Source organism: Chiloscyllium plagiosum, unplaced genomic scaffold (genome assembly GCF_037043375.1).
Source record: "Chiloscyllium plagiosum isolate Xiang-an unplaced genomic scaffold, Cpla_swu_hap1 HiC_scaffold_22, whole genome shotgun sequence".
Taxonomy (NCBI): domain Eukaryota; kingdom Metazoa; phylum Chordata; class Chondrichthyes; order Orectolobiformes; family Hemiscylliidae; genus Chiloscyllium; species Chiloscyllium plagiosum.
The window spans coordinates 46066007-46082749 of record NW_028270160.1 but is presented as its reverse complement, the minus strand read 5'-3'; the positions used below and the strand labels follow the sequence as shown (position 1 = coordinate 46082749).

Here is a 16743-nt window from a genome sequence, read left to right as displayed (position 1 = left end):
CCCAATCCCGTCCAATACTGCCCACACCCCCAACCCCGTCCAACACCGCCCTCTGCCCCCAACCCCGTCCAACACCGCCCTGCCCCCAATTCCGTCCAACACCTCCCCCTGCCCCCAACCCGTCCAACACCGCCCCCGCCCCCAACCCCGTTCGACACCGCCCCCCACAACCCAACTCCGTCCAACACCGCCCCCAACCCCCAATCCCATCCAACACTGCCCCCCGCCCCAACCCTGTCCAACACAGACCCACGTCCAATACCGTCCCCTGCCTCAAACCTGTCCAACACTGCCCCCGCCTCAACCCTGTCCAACACCAGCCCCTGCCCCCAAACCAGTCCAATACAGCCCCCGCCCCCCCCAACCCTGTCCAATACTGCCCCCCGCCCCAACCCTGTCAAACACTGCCCCACACCCCCCAACCCTGTCCAACACTGCCCACCGCCCTCCAAACCCGTCCAGCACGGCCCCCGTCCAACACCGCCCCCCACACCAAACCTGTCCAACACTGCCCGACGCCCTGCAACCCCGTCAAACATTGACCCCCGCACCAACCCTGTCCAACACTGACCCCCGCCCCCTAACCTCGTCCAACACCGCACCCCGCCCCAACCCCGTCCAACACCGCCCCAGCCGCCTGCCCCCAACCCTGTCAAACACCGCCACCCCACCCCAACCCCGTCCAACACAGCCCCCCATCCAACACCGCCCACCGCCACAAACCTGTCCAACACTGCTCCTGCCCCAATCCAGTCCAACACCACCATGCAACCCCGTCCCAATTCCGTCCAACACCGCCCCCGCCCCAAAACTGTCTAACACCTCCCACTGCCCCCAACCCCGTCCAACACCGCCCCCGCCCCCCAAACCTGGCCAACACCTCCCCCGCCCCCCAACCCCGTCCAACACCGCCCCCGCCCCCCAACCCCGTCCAACACCTCCCCCTCCTCCACAACCCCGTCCAACAGAGCACCCTGCCCCCCAACCCCGTCCAACACCACCCCCTCCCCCGCAACCTTGTCCAACACCGCCACACGCGCCCCAACCCCATCCAACACTGCCCCCCCACCCCGCAACCCCATCCAACACCTCCCCCTGCCCCCAACCATGTCCAACACTGCCACCCACCCCGCAACCCCGTCCAACACCACCCCCACCCCGCAACCCCGTCCAAAACCGCCACCCGCCCCTGACCCCATCCAACAACGCTCCCCGCCCACCCCACCCCATCCAACACTGCCCCCATCCTGCAAACCTTTCCAACACCGCTCCGCCCCCCAATCCCATCCAACACTGCCCCAGGCCCCAACCCTGTCCAACACTGCCCCCCGTCCAACACCACCCCCCGCCTCAAACCTGTCCAACACTGCCCCCGCCTCCAATCCTGTCCAACACTGCCCCCTGCCCCAACAATGTCCAACACCGACCCCCGCCCAAACCCTGTCCAACACTGCTCCCCCCACCCCAACCCCGTCCAACACTACCCCCGTCCAACACCGCCCCCGCCCCAAACCTGTCCAACACTGCCCCACGCCCGCCAACCCCGTACAATACTGCCCTCTGCCCACCAAACCCGTCCATTACTTTGCCCTGTCTCCAACCCCGTCCAACACCTCCCCTGTCCCCAACCCAGTCCAACACCGCCCCCTGCCCACAACTCCGTCCAACACCTCCCCTACCCCCAACCCCGTCAAACAACACCCCTTGCCCCCCAAACCCGTCCAACACCGCCACCTCCCCCAACCCCGTCCAACACCTCCACCTCACCCCCAAACGCATCCAACACCAACCCCTTCCCCCAACCCCCTCCAACACTGCCCCCGCCCCCAATTCCTTCTAACACTGCCCCCCACACCCAACCCCGTCCAACAACGCCACCTCCCCCACAACCCCATCCAACACCTCCCCCACCCCACAACCCCGTCCAACACCGCCGCCCACCCCGCAACCCCGTCCAAAACCGCCACCTGCCCCCGACCCCGTAAAACAGCGCCCCCCCAACCCAGTCCAACACCGCCCCCTGCCTACAACTCCGTCCAACACCTCCCCTATCCCCAATCCCGTCCAACAACACCCCTTGCCCCCCAAACCCATCCATCACCGCCACCTCCCCCAACCCCGTCCAACACCGCCACCTCACCCCCAAACGCGTCCAACACCAACCCCTTCCCCAACCCCCTCCAACACTTCCCCCCGCCCCCAACCCCTCCCAACACTGCCCCCCACACCCAACTCCATCCAACAACGCCACCTCCCCCACAACCCCATCCAACACCGTCCCCCACCCCGCAACCCCGTCCAACACCGCCCCCCCACCCTGCAACCCCGTCCAAAACCGCCACCTGCCCCTGACCCCGTCCAACAGCGCCCCCCCACCCCGTCCAACACTGCCCCCACCCAGTAAATCTTTCCAACACAGCCCCCGTCCCCAATCCCATCCAGCACTGCCCCCCGCCCCAACCCTGTCCAACACTGCCCCCGTTCAACACTGCCCCCCGCACCAACCCTGTCCAACACCGCACCCCACCCAAACCCTGTCCAACACCGCACCGCCGCCCCCAACCCCGTCCAACCCTACCCCCAGTCCAACACCGCCCCGCCCCCAACCCAGTCCAACACCGCCCCGCCCCCAACTCCGTCCAACACCTCCCCCTGCCCCCCAACCCCGTCCAACACCTCCCCCTGCACCCAACCCCGTCCAACACCACCCCACGCCCTCCACCCCACAACCCCATCCAAAACTGCCACCCGCCCCCAACTCCGTCCAACACCTCCCCCTGCCCCCTAACCCCGTTCAACACTTCCTCCTGCCCCCCAACCCCGTCCAACACTGCCCCACGCCCCCAACCCCATCCAACACCTCCCTCCTGCCCCCCAACCCCGTCCAACACTGCCCCACGCCCCCAACCCCGTCCAACACTGCCCCACGCCCCCAACCCCATCCAACACCGCCCCCTGCCCCCCAACCCTGTCCAACACCTCCCCCTGCCCCCAACCCCGTCCAACACCACCCCACGCCCCCCACCCCACAACCCCATCCAAAACTGACACCCGCCCCCAACTCCGTCCAACACCTCCCCCTGCCCCCTAACCCCGTTCAACACTTCCTCCTGCCCCCCAACCCCGTCCAACACTGCCCCACGCCCCCAACCCCATCCAACACCTCCCTCCTGCCCCCCAACCCCGTCCAACACTGCCCCACGCCCCCAACCCCGTCCAACACTGCCCCACGCCCCCAACCCCATCCAACACTGCCCCGTCCAACACCAACCCCGCCCCAAACCTGTCCAACATTGCCCCCGCCCCCCCAACCCTGTCCAACACTGCCCCGCCCCAACACTGTCCCCGCCCCAACACTGTCCAACACCGACCCCCGCCAAAACCCCGTCCAACACTGCGCCCTGCCCTGCAACCCCGTCCAACAGAGCCCACTGTCCCCCAACCCCATCCAACACTGCCCACACCCCCAACCCCGTCCAACACCGCCCCCTGCCCCCAACCCCGTCCGACACCTCCCTCTGCCCCCCCAACTCCATCCAACACCTCCCCCTGCCCCCTAACCCCGTCCAACACTTCCTCCTTCCCCCCAACCCCGTCCAACACTGCCCCACGCCCCAACCCCATCCAACACCGGCCCCTCCCCCGCAACTCTGTCCGACAGAGCCCCCTGCCCCCAACCCCGTCCGACACCTCCCTCTGCCCCCCCAACTCCATCCAACACCTCCCCCTGCCCCCTAACCCCGTCCAACACTTCCTCCTGCCCCCCAACCCCGTCCAACACCACCCCACGCCCCCCACCCCACAACCCCATCCAAAACTGCCACCCGCCCCTGACCCCGTCCAACAACGCCCCCGTCCACCCCTCCTCGTCCAACACTGCCCCGCCCCCAACCCAGTCCAACACCGCCCCGCCCCCAACTCCGTCCAACACCTCCCCCTGCCCCCCAACCCCGTCCAACACCTCCCCCTGCACCCAACCCCGTCCAACACCACCCCACGCCCCCCACCCCACAACCCCATCCAAAACTGCCACCCGCCCCCAACTCCGTCCAACACCTCCCCCTGCCCCCTAACCCCGTTCAACACTTCCTCCTGCCCCCCAACCCCGTCCAACACTGCCCCACGCCCCCAACCCCATCCAACACCTCCCTCCTGCCCCCCAACCCCGTCCAACACTGCCCCACGCCCCCAACCCCGTCCAACACTGCCCCACGCCCCCAACCCCATCCAACACCGCCCCCTGCCCCCCAACCCTGTCCAACACCTCCCCCTGCCCCCAACCCCGTCCAACACCACCCCACGCCCCCCACCCCACAACCCCATCCAAAACTGCCACCCGCCCCCAACTCCGTCCAACACCTCCCCCTGCCCCCTAACCCCGTTCAACACTTCCTCCTGCCCCCCAACCCCGTCCAACACTGCCCCACGCTCCCAACTCCATCCAACACCTCCCTCCTGCCCCCCAAACCTGTCCAACACTGCCCCATGCCCCCAACCCCGTCCAACACTGCCCCACGCCCCCAACCCCATCCAACACCTCCCCCTGCCCCCTAGCCCCATCCAACACCTTCGCATGCCCCTCCCCCGCAACTCTGTCCGACAGAGCCCTCTGCCCCCAACCCCGTCCAACACCGACACCGCCCCCAACCCGATCCAACACCTCCCCCTGCCCCCCAGCCCCATCCAACACCTCCGCATGCCCCTAACCCCGTTCAACACCGCACCTGCCCCCCAACCCCATCCAAAAATGCCCCTTGCCCGCAACCCCGTCCAACACCTTCCCCTTCCCCTCAACCTCGCCTAACACCGCCCCTCCCCCACAACCCCGTCCAACACCTCCCCCTGCCCCCAACCCCATCCAACACCTCCCCTGCCCCAAAACTGTCCAATACTGCCCCGCTCCCAACCCTGTTCAACACTGCCCTCCGCCCCAACACTGTCCAACACCGACCCCCGCCTCAACCCTGTCCAACACCACCCCCTGCACCCAAACCTGTCCAACACTGCACCCGCCCACCAACCCTGTCCAATACTGGCCCCCGCCCCAACCCTGTCCAACACTGCCCCACGCCCCCCAACCCCATCCAACACTGCCCCCCGCTCCCCAAACCCGTCCAGCACTGCCCCCGTCCAACACCGCCCCCCACACCAAACCTGTCCAACACTGCCCCACGCCCTGCAACCCCGTAAAATATTGACCCCCGCACCAACCCTGTCCAACACTGACCCCCGCCCCCTAACCTCGTCCAACACCGCACCCCGCCCCAACCCCGTCCAACACCGCCCCAGCCGCCTGCCCCCAACCCTGTCAAACACCGCCACCCTGCCCCAACCCCGTCCAACACTGCCCCCCGTCCAACACTGCCCCCCGCCCCAAACCTGTCCAACACTGCTCCCACCCCAACCCTGTCCAACACCGCCCTGCAACCCCGTCACAACCCTGTACAACACTGTCCCCCCGTCCAACACCGCCCCCACCCCCTGCCCCCGCCCCAAACATGTCCAACACTGCCCCCACCCTGCAAACCTTTGCAACACCATGCCCGGCCCCCAATCCCGTCCAATACTGCCCACACCCCCAACCCCGTCCAACACCGCCCTCTGCCCCCAACCCCGTCCAACACCGCCCTGCCCCCAATTCCGTCCAACACCTCCCCCTGCCCCCAACCCGTCCAACACCGCCCCCGCCCCCAACCCCGTTCGACACCGCCCCCCACACCCAACTCCGTCCAACACCGCCCCCAACCCCCAATCCCATCCAACACTGCCCCCCGCCCCAACCCTGTCCAACACAGACCCACGTCCAATACCGTCCCCTGCCTCAAACCTGTCCAACACTGCCCCCGCCTCAACCCTGTCCAACACCAGCCCCTGCCCCCAAACCAGTCCAATACAGCCCCCGCCCCCCCCAACCCTGTCCAATACTGCCCCCCGCCCCAACCCTGTCAAACACTGCCCCACACCCCCCAACCCTGTCCAACACTGCCCACCGCCCTCCAAACCCGTCCAGCACGGCCCCCGTCCAACACCGCCCCCCACACCAAACCTGTCCAACACTGCCCGACGCCCTGCAACCCCGTCAAACATTGACCCCCGCACCAACCCTGTCCAACACTGACCCCCGCCCCCTAACCTCGTCCAACACCGCACCCCGCCCCAACCCCGTCCAACACCGCCCCAGCCGCCTGCCCCCAACCCTGTCAAACACCGCCACCCCACCCCAACCCCGTCCAACACAGCCCCCCATCCAACACCGCCCACCGCCACAAACCTGTCCAACACTGCTCCTGCCCCAATCCAGTCCAACACCACCATGCAACCCCGTCCCAATTCCGTCCAACACCGCCCCCGCCCCAAAACTGTCTAACACCTCCCACTGCCCCCAACCCCGTCCAACACCGCCCCCGCCCCCCAAACCCGGCCAACACCTCCCCCGCCCCCCAACCCCGTCCAACACCGCCCCCGCCCCCCAACCCCGTCCAACACCTCCCCCTCCTCCACAACCCCGTCCAACAGAGCACCCTGCCCCCCAACCCCGTCCAACACCACCCCCTCCCCCGCAACCTTGTCCAACACCGCCACACGCGCCCCAACCCCATCCAACACTGCCCCCCCACCCCGCAACCCCATCCAACACCTCCCCCTGCCCCCAACCATGTCCAACACTGCCACCCACCCCGCAACCCCGTCCAACACCACCCCCACCCCGCAACCCCGTCCAAAACCGCCACCCGCCCCTGACCCCATCCAACAACGCTCCCCGCCCACCCCACCCCATCCAACACTGCCCCCATCCTGCAAACCTTTCCAACACCGCCCCGCCCCCCAATCCCATCCAACACTGCCCCAGGCCCCAACCCTGTCCAACACTGCCCCCCGTCCAACACCACCCCCCGCCTCAAACCTGTCCAACACTGCCCCCGCCTCCAATCCTGTCCAACACTGCCCCCTGCCCCAACAATGTCCAACACCGACCCCCGCCCAAACCCTGTCCAACACTGCTCCCCCCACCCCAACCCCGTCCAACACTACCCCCGTCCAACACCGCCCCCGCCCCAAACCTGTCCAACACTGCCCCACGCCCGCCAACCCCGTACAATACTGCCCTCTGCCCACCAAACCCGTCCATTACTTTGCCCTGTCTCCAACCCCGTCCAACACCTCCCCTGTCCCCAACCCAGTCCAACACCGCCCCCTGCCCACAACTCCGTCCAACACCTCCCCTACCCCCAACCCCGTCAAACAACACCCCTTGCCCCCCAAACCCGTCCAACACCGCCACCTCCCCCAACCCCGTCCAACACCTCCACCTCACCCCCAAACGCATCCAACACCAACCCCTTCCCCCAACCCCCTCCAACACTGCCCCGCCCCCAATTCCTTCTAACACTGCCCCCCACACCCAACCCCGTCCAACAACGCCACCTCCCCCACAACCCCATCCAACACCTCCCCCACCCCACAACCCCGTCCAACACCGCCGCCCAACCCGCTACCCCGTCCAAAACCGCCACCTGCCCCCGACCCCGTAAAACAGCGCCCCCCCAACCCGGTCCAACACCGCCCCCTGCCTACAACTCCGTCCAACACCTCCCCTATCCCCAACCCCGTCCAACAACACCCCTTGCCCCCCAAACCCATCCATCACCGCCACCTCCCCCAACCCCGTCCAACACCGCCACCTCACCCCCAAACGCGTCCAACACCAACCCCTTCCCCAACCCCCTCCAACACTTCCCCCCGCCCCCAACCCCTCCCAACACTGCCCCCCACACCCAACTCCGTCCAACAACACCACCTCCCCCACAACCCCATCCAACACCGTCCCCCACCCCGCAAACCCGTCCAACACCGCCCCCCCACCCTGCAACCCCGTCCAAAACCGCCACCTGCCCCTGACCCCGTCCAACAGCGCCCCCCCACCCCGTCCAACACTGCCCCCACCCAGTAAACCTTTCCAACACAGCCCCCGTCCCCAATCCCATCCAGCACTGCCCCCCGCCCCAACCCTGTCCAACACTGACCCCGTCCAACACTGCCCCCCGCCCCAACCCTGTCCAACACCGCACCCCACCCAAACCCTGTCCAACACCGCACCGCCGCCCCCAAACCCGTCCAACCCTACCCCCAGTCCAACACCGTCCCCGCCCCAAACCTGTCCAACACTGCCCCCTGCCCCAAACCCCGTCCAACACTACCCCATCCAACACCGCCCCCGCCCCAAACCTATCCAACACTGCCCCCGGCCCCCAACTCCATCCAATACCGCCCCCTGTCCCCCAACCCGTCCGATACCTCGCCCCGCCCCCAACCCTGTCCAACACCTCCCCTGCCCCCCAAACCTGTCCAACACCACCACCTCCCCCCAACCCCGTCCAACACCGCCACCTCCCCACAACCGCATCCAACACCGCACCCTCCCCCCAACTCCCTCCAACACGACCCCCCCACCCAACCCCATCCAACACCGCCACCTTCCCCACAAACCCATCAAACACCGTCCCCCACCCCGTAACCCCGTCCAAAACCACCACCTGCCCCCGACCCCGTCCAAAAGCGCCCCCAACCCCCCCACCCCATCCAACACTGCCCCACCCCACAAACCTTTCCAACACCACCCCCGTCCCCCAATCCCATCCAACACTGCCCACACACCCAACCCCATCCAACACCGCCCCTTACCCGCCAAACCCGTCCAACACCGCCACCTTCCCCCAACCCCATCCAACACCGCCACCTCCCCACAACCGCATCCAACACCGCCCCCTCACCCCAACCTCCTCCAACACTGCCCCCGCCCCCCAACCCCTTCCAACACCGCCCCAACCCTGCAACCCCGTCTAACACCGCCCCCACCCCGCAACCCCGTCCAAAACCGCCACCTGCCCCTGACCCCATCCAACAGCGCCCCCGCTCCCCCACCCCGTCCAACACTGCCCCCACCCCACAAAACTTTCCAACACCGCCCCCGCCCCCCAAACCCGTCCAACACTGTCCACACACCCCAATCCCATCCAACACCGCCCCCAAACCCGTCCAACACTGCCCCATCACCATCCAACACCGCCCCTCGCCCCAACCCTGTCCAACACTGCCCCACGCCCCGCAACCCCGTCCAATATTGCACCCCACCCCAACCCCGTCCAACACTGCCCCCCGCCCCTAACCCTGTCCAACACTGCCCCCGCCCAACCCCGTCCAACACCGCCCCAGCCGCCTGCCCCCAACCCTGTCCAACACCGCCCATGCGCCCCAACCCCGTCCAACGCCGCACCCCGTCCCAACCCCGCCCACTGCCCCAGCCCCGCCCAACACCGCACCCCACACCCAACGCCGTCCAACACCGCCCCCTGCCCCCCAACACAGTCCAACACTGCCCCCCGCCCTCCAAGCCTGTCCAACCCCGCCCACTGCCCCCAACCCCTTCCAACACCTCGCCCTGTCCCCAACCCTGACTAACACCTTCCCTGCCCCCAACCCAGTCCAACACCGGCCCCTGCCCCTAACCCCGTCCAACACCACCCCCTAACCCAACCCCGTCCAACACCGCCCCGTGCCCCCCAAACCCGTCAAACACCGTCACCTCCCCCAACCCTGTCCAACACCGCCACCTCCCCCCAACTGCATCCAACACCGCTACCTCCCCAACCCCCTCCAACTCTGCCCCCCGCACCAACGCCTTCCAACACTGCCCCCTACACCCAACCCCGTCCAACACCGCCCCCTGCCCCCAATCCCGTCCAACACCGCCCACGCCCTCCAACCCGTCCAACCCCGCCCACTGCCCCCAACCCCATCCAACACCTCACCCGCCCGCAACCCCATCCAACACCGCACCCTCCCCTACAACCCCATCCAACACCGCCCCCTCCCCCAAGCCTGTCCAACACCGCCCTCTGTCCCCCAAGCCCGTCAAACACCTCCCCCTGCCCCAAACCCTGTCCAACACTGTGCCCACCCGCCAACCCCGTCCAACACCGCCCACGCCCCCCAAGCCCGTCCAACACCGCCCCCTGCCCCCAACCCCATCCAACACTGCCCCACGCCCCCAACTCCGTACAACACCGTGCCCCCCCGCAACCCCGTCCAAATGAGCCCCCTGCCCCCAAACCCGTCCAACACCGCCCCCGCCACCCAACCCCGTCTAACACCTCCCCCACACCCAACCCCGTCCAACACCGCCACCTCCCCCACAAGCCCATCCAACACCGCCCCCAACCCCCAATCCCATCCAACACTGCCCCCCCCCGCCCCAACCCTGTCCAACTCAGCTCCCCGTCCAACACCGCCCCCTGCCTCAAACCTGTCTAACACTGCCCCCGCCTCCAACCCTGTCCAACACTGCCCCCGCCCCAACAATGTCCAACACCGACCCCCGCCCAAACACTGTCCATACCGCCCCCTGCCCCCAATCCTGTCCAACACTACCCCCGTCCAACACCGCCCCCGTCCAACACCGCCCCCCGCCCCAACCCTGTCCAACACCGCCCCCTGCCCCCAACCCTGTCCAACACTACCCCCGTCCAACACTGCCCCCCGCCCCAAACCTGTCCAACACAGCCCCCTTCCCCCAACACAGTCCAACACTTCCCCCCGCCCCAACCCCGTCCAATACCTCGCCCTGCCCCCAAACCTGTCCAACACCTCCCCTACCCCCAAACCCCGTCCAACTCTTCCTCCTGCCCCCCCAACCCCATCCAAAACTGCCCCACGCCCCCAACCCCGTCCAACACCGTCCCCTCCCCCGCAACCCCGTCCAACAGAGCCCCCTGCCCCACAACCCCGTCCAACACCGTCCCCGCCCCCTAACCCCGTCCATGACCTTCCCTTGCCCCCCAACTCCATTCAACACCTCCCCCATGCCCCTAACCCCGTCCAACACTGCACCCGTCCCCACAACCCTGTCCAACATCTCCCCCGCCTCTTGCCCCCAACCCCGTCCAACACCTCCCCCGCCCCCAACCCCGTTCAAAAGCGCCCCCTCCCCCGCAACCCCGTCCAACACCTCCCCCTTACCCAACCCATCCAACACCTCCCCCGCCCCAAACCTGTCCAAAACTGCCCCCGCCCCCAACCCTGTCCAACACCTCCCCCCGCCCCCAACACTGTTCAACACCGACCCCCACCTCAACCCTGTCCAACACCAGCCCCTGCCCCCAAACCAGTCCAATACTGCCCCCGCCCCTCAACCCTGTCCAACACTGCCCCCGCCCCAACCCTGTCCAACGCTGCCCACTGCCCCCCAAACCCGTCCAGCACTGCCCCCGTCCAACACCGCCCCCGCACCAAACCTGTCCAACACTGCCCCACACCCTGCAACCCCGTCAAACATTGCCCCCCGCACCAATCCTGTCCAACACTGCCCCCTAACCTCGTCCAACACCGCACCCCGCCCCAACCCCGTCCAACACCGCCCCAGCCGCCTGCCCCCAACCCTGTCAAACACCGCCACCCCACCCCAACCCCGTCCAACACTGCCCCCCGTCCAACACTGCCCCACTGCCCACCGCCACAAACCTGTCCAACACTGCTCCTGCCCCAACCCAGTCCAACACCGCACTGCAATCACCGCCCCAAACCTGTCTAACCCTGTACAATACTGCCCCCTGCCCGCCAAACCCGCCCTGCAACCCCGTCCCAACCCCGTCCAACACCGCCCCCCGTCCCAAACCTGTCTAACCCTGTACAATACTGCCCCCTGCCCCCCAAACCTGCCCTGCAACCCCGTCCCAACCCCGTCCAACACCGCCCCCCGCCCCAAACCTGTCTAACCCAGTACAATACTGCCCCCTGCCCCCCAAACCCGTACAATACCTCGCCCTGCACCAACCCCGTCCAACACTGCCCCCTCCTCCACAATCCCGTCCAACAGAGCGCCCTGCCCCCCAACCCCGTCCAACACCACCCCCTCCCCTCCAACCCTGTCCAACACCGCCACCTCACCCCAACCCCGTCCAACACCACCACCCGCCTCCCAGCTCTGCCCAACACCGCCACACGCGCCCCAACCCCATCCAACACCTCCCCCTGCACCCAACCCCGTCCAACTTCGCCCCCCCACCCCGCAACCCCATTCAACACTGCTCCCACCCCGCAACCCCGTCCAAAACTGCCACCCGCCCCGATCCCGTCCAACAACGCCCCCCGCCCACCCCACCCCATCCAACACTGCCCCCACCCTGCAAACCTTTCCAACATTGCCCCCCGTCCCCCAATCCCATCCAACACTGCCCCCCGCCCCAACCCTGTCCAACACTGCCCCCGTCCAACACCGCCCCGCCTCAAACCTGTCCAACACTGCCCCCTGTCCCCAACCCAGTCCAACACTACCCCGTCCAACACCGCCCCCCGCCCCAAACCTGTCCAACACTGCCCCCCACCCCCCAACCCCGTCCAATACCGCCCCCTGTGCCCCAAACCCGTTCAATTCCTCGCCCTGCCCCCAATCCCGTCCAACACCTCCTCTGCCCCCAACCCAGTCCAACACCGCCCCCTGCCCACAACCCCGTCCAACACCTCCCCCTACCCCAACCCAGTCCAACACCGCCCCTTGCCCCCCAAACCCGTCCAACACTGCCACCTCCCCCCAACCCTGTCCAACACTGCCACCTCCCCCCAACCGCATCCAACACCGCCCCCTCTCACCAACCCCCTCCAACTCCGCATCCGCCCCCAACCCCTTCCAACACCGTCTCCCACACCTAACCCTGTCCAACACCGCCACCTCCCCCACAACCCCATCCAACACCGCCCCCCCACCCCGCAACCCCGTCCAACACCGCCCCCCACCCCGTAACCCCGTCCAAACCGCCACCTGCCCCCAACCCCGTCCAACACCGCCCCCGCCACCCAATCCTGTCCAACACTGCCCACACACCCCAACCCCGTCCAACACCGCCCCGCAAAACCGTCCAACAACGCCCCCCACCCCAGACCCGGTCCAACAGCGACTCCGCACCCCACCCAGCCCGACACTGCCCACGCCCCCCAACCCCGTCCAACACTGCCCCCCGCTCCCCAACCCCGTCCAACAGCGCCCCCGCCCCTGCCCCAAACACCGTCCAACAGCGCCCCCTCCCCAACCCCGTCCATCACTGACCCCCGCCCCAACCCTGTCCAACACCGCCCCCCCGTCCCCCAACCCCATCCAACACTGCTCCCGTCCAACACCGCCCCCGCCCCAAACCCCGTCCAACACCGCCCCCTACCACCCACCCAAGCCCCAACCCTGTCCAACACTGCCCCCAGTCCAAACCTGTCCAACACTGCCCCTGCCCCCCAACCCTGTCCAACACTGCTCCCGCCCCCCAACCCTGTCCAAGACTGCCCCCTGCCCCAACACTGTCCAACACCGATCACCGCCCAAACCCTGTCCAACACTGCCCTCCCACCCCCAACCCTGTCCAACACTACCCCCATCCAACACCGTCCCCGCCCCAAACTTGTCCAACACTACCCCCGCCACCCCAACCCTGTCCAACACCGCCCCCCTGCCCCCAACCCTGTCCAACACTACCCCCGTCCAACACTGCCCCCCGCCCCAAACCTTTCCAACACAGCCCCCTGCCCCCAACACAGTCCAACACTTCCCCCCGCCCCAACACCGTCCAATACCTCGCCCTGCCCCCAAACCTGTCCAACACCTCCCCTACCCCCAAACCCCGTCCAACTCTTCCTCCTGCCCCCCCAACCTCATCCAAAACTGCCCCATGCCCCCAACCCCGTCCAACGCCGCCCCCTCCCCCGCAACCCCGTCCAACAGAGCCCCCTGCCCCACAACCCCATCCAACACTGCCCCCCGCCCCAAACCTGTCCAACACTGCCCCCTGTCCAACACTGCCTCCCGCCCCCAACCCCGTCCAACACCGACCCCCGCCCCAAACCTGCCCAACACTGCCCCACGCCCCGCAACCCCGTCAAACATTGCCCCCCACCCCAACCCCGTCCAACACTGCCCCCGTCCCCTAACCCCATCCAATACCGCCCCTGCCCCCAAAACCGTCCAACACCTCGCCCTGCCCCAACCCAGTCCAACACCTCCCCCTACCCCCAACCCCGTCCAACACCGCCCCCTGCCCCCAAACCCATCCAACACCGCCACCTCCCCCCAACCCCGTCCAATACCGCCAACTCCCCCCAACCGCATCCAACACCTCCCCCTGCCCCCAACCCCCTCCGACACCTTCCACCGCTCCCCAACCCCTTCCAACACCGCGCCCCAGACCCAACCCCGTCGAACACTGCCCCCTCCCCCCAACCCCGTTGAACACCGCCCCCTCCCCCCAACCCCATCCAACACCTCCCCCTGCACTCCAACCCCGTCCAACACCTACCCCTGCCCCCAACCCCGTCCAACACCTCCCCCGCCCCCAACCCCGTCCAACACTGAACCCTCCCCCACAACCCTGTCCAATACTGCCGCATCCCCCGCAAGTCCATGCAACACCGCCTCCTTCCCCCAACCCTGTCTAACACCTCCCCCTGCCCCCAACCCCATCCAACACCTCCCCCATCCCCAACCCCGTCCAACACTGCACCCTCCCCCGCAACCCCGTCCAACACCGACCCCCGCCTCCCAGCCACGTCCAACACCACCACCCGCGCCCCAACCCCATCCAACACCGCCCCCTTACCCCAACCCCGTCCAACACCGACCCCCGCCTCCCAGCCACGTCCAACACCGCCACCCGCGCCCCAACCTCGTCCAACACCGCCCCCCACACCGCAACCCCGTCCAACAGCGCCCCCCGCTCCCCCACCCCGTCCAACACTGCCCCCACCCTGCAAACCTTTCCAACACAGCCTCCGCCACCCAATCCCATCCAACACTGCCCCCCGTCCCAACCTTGTCCAACACTGCCCCCCGTCCAACACCGCCCCACCCCAAAACTGTCCAACACTGCCCCCACCTCCAACCCAGTCCAACACTGGCCCGCGCCCCAACACTGTCCAACGCCGACACCCGCCCAAACCCTGTCCAACACCGCCCCCCACCCACAACCCCGTCCAACACTACCCCGTCCAACACTGCCACCCGCCCAAAAATTGTCCAACACTGCCCCCTGCCCCCAACCCCATCCAACACTACTCCCATCCAACACCGCCCCCACTGCCCCAAACCTGTCCAACACTGCCCCCTCTCGCCCCAACACAGTCCAACACTGCCCCCCGCCCCCAACCCCATCCAACACCGCCCCCTCCCGCGCAACCCCGTCTAACACCGCCCCCGCACCCCAACCTCGTCCAACAGCGTGCCCTCCCCCTCAACCCCGTCCAAAAGAACCCCCTGCCCCCCAACCCTGTCCAACACCGCAACCCCGTCCAACACTGCTCCCGTCCAACACCGCCCCGGCCCCAAACCTGTCCAACACCACCACCCGCCCCCGCCCAAGCCCCAACCCTGTCCAACACTTCCCCCCATCCAACGACCCCCCCTTGCCCCAAACCTGTCCAACAACTCCCCCTGCCCCCCAACCCCGTCCAACACTTCCTCCTGCCCCCAACCCCGTCCAACACCTCGCCCTGACCCCAACCCTGTCCAACATCTCTCCTGCCCTCAACCCAGTCCAACACCGCCCCCTGCCCCAACCCTGTCCAACACCTCCCCTACCTCCAACCCCGTCCAACACCACCCCCTGCCCCCCAAACCCGTCCAACACTGCCACCTCCCCCCAACCCCTTCCAACACCGCACCCCACACCCAACCCCATCCAACACCGTCCCCACCCCCCCAACGCCCTCAAACACCACCCCCTCCTCCACAACCCCATCCAACACAGCCCCCTGCACCCAAACCTGTCCAACGCCACCACCTCCACCCCAACCCCGTCCAACACCGCCACATCACCCCCAACCCCGTCCAACACCGCCCCCGCCTCCCAGCCCTGTCCAAAAGCGCCCCTCGCCCCCCCCACCCCGTCCAACACTGCCCCCACCCTGCAAACCTTTCCAACACCGCCTCCGCCACCCAATCCCATCCAACTCTGCCCCCCGCCCCAACCCTGTCCAACAGTGCCCCCGTCCAACACCGCCCCCCGCCCCAAATCTGTCCAATACTGCCCCCACCTCCAACCCTGTCCAACACCGCGCCCCCGCCCCAACCCTGTCCAACATTACCCCCGTCCAACACTGCCACCCGCCCCAAACCTGTCCAACATTGCCCCCTGCCCCCCAACCCCGTCCAACACTACCCCCGTCCAACACCGCCCCCCCAAACTTGTCCAACACTGCCCCCCTCCCCCCAACACTGTCCAACGCTGCCCCCCACCCCCCCAACCCCGTCCAATACCGCCCCCTGTGCCCCAAACCCGTCCAATTCCTTGCCCTGCCCTCAACCCCGTCGAACACCTCCCCTGCCCCCAACCCAGTCCAACACTGCCCCCTGCCCACAACCCCGTCCAACACCTCCCCCTACCCCAACCCACTCCAACACCGCCCCTGGCCCCCCAAACTCGTACAACACCGCCACCTCCCCCAATCCCGTCCAACACCGCCACCTCCCCCCAACCCCGTCCAACACCGCCACCTCCCCCCAACCGCATCCAACACCGTCCCCCTCACCAACCCCCTCCAAGGCCCCCCGCCCCCAATCCCTTCCAACACCGCCCCCCACACCCTACCCCATCCAACACTGCCCCACGCCGCAAACCTTTCCAACACCGCCCCCGCCACCCAATCCCGTCCAACACTGCCCCCAAGCCCGTCCAACAGCGCCCCCCAACACCGTCCAACAGCGCCCCCAAC

At 67.6% G+C, this 16743-nt stretch overlaps 1 protein-coding gene across 2 annotated transcripts in view; it reads right to left on the bottom strand.

Moving 5' to 3' along the window:
• The window catches only part of pde6c (phosphodiesterase 6C, cGMP-specific, cone, alpha prime), a 73710-nt gene that overhangs the window by 33565 nt on the left and 23402 nt on the right, over positions 1–16743 (bottom strand). The window lies entirely within an intron of this gene.